This window comes from Monopterus albus, unplaced genomic scaffold (genome assembly GCF_001952655.1).
Source record: "Monopterus albus unplaced genomic scaffold, M_albus_1.0 scaffold329.1, whole genome shotgun sequence".
NCBI lineage: Eukaryota > Metazoa > Chordata > Actinopteri > Synbranchiformes > Synbranchidae > Monopterus > Monopterus albus.
The window spans coordinates 324,759-328,319 of NW_018128209.1; the positions used below are offsets into that span (position 1 = coordinate 324,759).

The window sequence follows — 3,561 nt, forward strand, 5'->3', positions numbered from 1 at the left end:
TTCATCTTCAAGCTACTCAAACCTGGCAGCCTTCACCAGTTCATCAGCTGATTTTCTACCATAGTGGGCTGTTTTTTCACTCCTCATTTCAGCATGACTACTAAATCATTGCAAGACAGCAAGTTCTTGTTCACATTTACAAACACACTTTGCAGATTTGTCTTTAACCTTATAAATAATTATCATGCTTTGCATTTTGCACAGTTGTTCAATGTTCCCTCTGAGGACCATGATAATGACAGGTGCATTCCTCTGTTCCACGTGTGAGATAATTTATAAATTTCCTCTGCCCGCAATGGATTTTTATTCCCATTCACTATGACTGGAGACGTGTTTATCATTTTAGACACCATGACCCCTTCCTATTCTGTTATGTCTCTCACAATACACCTATGTGTTTGACTGTGATCAACTAAATTAGAGGAATGCATAAATGCAAAAAATGCAAATGACAACTGTTGTAGTTTGAGGCTGTTGAATTGGGAGCTAGGAACCTTAGTTAGGCATCTTGGGGGAACATGTTATGTAGGGCACTATCACGGGACCAGAGTTCCCCGGATTTTTGGGCAGTCAGTTTGTGAGACAAGTGTTCACTGTGTACAGTTGTGCAGTTATTCAGTAAAGAGTTGAAACTGACCAGCGTGCTTGCGTTTGTACTCCATCAAGTTATTACACTGGCGACGAGGATAAAGAAGTCCGAGGGACTTGAGATACATATATATAGTTAGGTCGAAGAAGAAGTTTGCGAGTAGTTTTGCTATGGCTATGGTTGGTTCGCTTAGTGAATTTCTGGAGTCAGAGAGCGACTGGATCGAGTATATGGAATGACTGGAGCATTTTTTTCTTGCCAATGACATCACCAATGGGGCTAAGAAATGTTCCATCCTCCTTAGTGTGTGCAGGGCAAAAACGTACAGACTCATATGTAATCTGGCCACGCCGCAGAGACCAGGAGAGATCGATTTCCAGGACCTGGTGAGCATGGTGCAAAATCACCACAACCCGAAGCCTTTGGTGATTGTTCAGCATTTCAAGTTTCATTCCCACTCCTGCAAGCAGGGAGTTCAGTAGCAGCGTTTGTGGCGGACCTCAGACAGTTATCAGAGCACTGTGCGTTCGGAGCCACGTTGGACGACATGCTACAGGACAGGTTAGTCTGTGGCATAAACAATGATGGAATGCAGCGCCGATTGCTGGTGGAAACCTCACTCACGTTTAAGAAAGCTCTAGAGATCACTCAAGCGGTGGAAACTGCAGCTAACAACACAAAAGACATTCAACAAGCTAATGGCAGTGGGCAGGCGAGAGTGCTTCATCGGATGTCTGCGGAGAAACACGGCAAGCCAGTTAAGTCTGTGGAGTGTTATAGATGTGGAGGTCTACATTTTGCTAGTGACTGTGGGTTTAAAGAGGCAACATGTCGTATGTCACAAAAAGGGACGCATTGCAAAGAAATGTAGAGGGGCTAAAAATCAGATAAAAGGTAAATCCAAGCCCACAAATAGAACACATCATCTGCAGGTGGGGGAGAGTGAGGAGCACATCTCCTTCAATATGTTTAATCTGGCTGACCAGAATGAAGCGCGAGCAGAGCCCATTTGTGCCACGCTGCAAATAAATGGTAAACATCTGAAAATGGAAGTAGACACAGGGGCCTCAGCTTCAGTAATCAGTCAAGCCACTTATGTGAAACTGTGGCAGGAGAGTGAGGCACCTGCACTGACGGCAACTAATGTTAGATTGAAAACATACACGGGTGAGTGCATCCAGGTGCTTGGCACTTTAAAAGTGGACATTGAGTATCAAGGACAATGGGCCACAGGACGGCTGTTCGTGGTCAAGGGGGAAGGTCCAAGCTTGCTGGGATGTGACATTTTGAGGAAAATTTGTCTGAACTGGGGGGAAATAAAACACATGATTGTAATGGAGGACCTCCTGGAGAAATACGCTGAGGTATTTAAAGATGAGCTGGGCACGCTTAGGGGCACAACTGTGAAATTAGGTGTAGACCCCAATGCTAAACCTCGATTTTTCAAACCCCGCCCAGTGCCATACGCCATGAAGGCCAAGGTGGAAGCTGAGCTGGACCGGTTGCTGCAGCTGGGGGGCATTGAGCCTCTGGCGTTCTCTGATTGGGCGGCCCCGATTGTCCCAGTACTTAAAGCAGATGGGGGGGTGCGGTTATGTGGGGACTATAAACTGACCATTAATCAGGCTGCACAGTTGGATACTTATCTCCTACCTCGAGTGGAGGATTTGTTTGCCACTCTTGCAGGAGGACAAACCTTTACCAAGCTGGACATGAGTCAGGCATACCAGCAACTACTGTTGGACGAGGACTCTAAGCAGTATATTACCATCAACACCCACAAGGGATTGTTTAAATACAATAGGCTAGTGTTTGGGGTGGCATCCAGCCCAGCAATCTTCCAACGCACCATGGACAATCTGCTCCAAAACATTCCCGGTATAGCAATCTACTTGGATGACATTCTGGTCAGGACTGATAAGGAGCATTCAGAAAACCTGGACCAAGTACTGAGAAAACTTGCCGAGGCAGGGCTGTGTTTAAAGCGCAGTAAGTGTGTGTTCAAGGCACCAAGCGTCACCTATCTGGGCCACAAGATTTCAGCTGAGGGTCTGTCTCCCGTGGAAGAGAAGGTGAGAGCAATAAAGGAAGCTCCGAGCCCTAAGGATGTGACCGAGCTCAGGTCCTTTCTGGGCTCCTTTCTTCGGCTGTGTTAGCTCCCCTCTACCAGTTACTACACAAGAACTTCCCCTGGAAGTGGCAGCAAGCTCAAGAAACAGCTTTTCAGTAGGTCAAGGGACTACTGCACTTGGAACATTTGCTGGTGCACTTTGATCCAGAATGAGAGGTGGTCCTGGCCAGTGATGCGTCACCCTATGGGGTGGGGGCGGTGTTGTCACACAGGATGGATGGCAGACAAGAACAGCCAATTGCATATGTATCACCTACTCTCTCAGCAGTGGAAAAAGGTTACTCACAGTTAGAAAAAGAGGGACTGGCAGTAGTTTTTGCAGTCAAGCGCTTTCACCAGTACCTGTATTATTATTATTACAACAACAAAGCAAATTATTTCAAAATACTATTTCAAACTCACTGTTTCAGCTCAAATTAGATTAGATTTACATCACTGTTATTACACATGTACCAGTACAAGGCACTGAAAATACAGTTCAACAACAGTTTAAACTACTACTTTTGACTAATCAATTCTAGATATATATGGACCTATAAGTATTAATGAACAAATATAAAAGTTGCAAAATTGCAAATGTAAAAAACTGTTTAAATTTCCATCCTGCCTCCCCCCTCTGTATCTCAGTGCATGTTTATGTCACAGACACACAGAACTACTCAGGGGAAGGGTAAGAGGTGGAGCACGCAGCTCTGAACAACTGAGTCACTTCCAGTTTGTCTCTCTGACCAGCCAAAGTGAGACTTGTCACCTCCCCCCTTTAAAAACAACAAGCAGCAGATCTAGCACTAGGCAGCAAGCTTCTCTGTCCTCGTGAATCGACCACAGCAACAAAAAACCC

At 45.5% G+C, this 3,561-nt stretch overlaps 1 pseudogene; it reads left to right on the forward strand.

Annotated features, from left to right (window-relative positions):
* The first annotated feature begins 1,287 nt into the window (after window positions 1-1,287).
* LOC109974368 (uncharacterized protein K02A2.6-like) lies at window positions 1,288-3,140 on the forward strand (annotated as a pseudogene).
* Window positions 3,141-3,561: the final 421 nt, after the last annotated feature.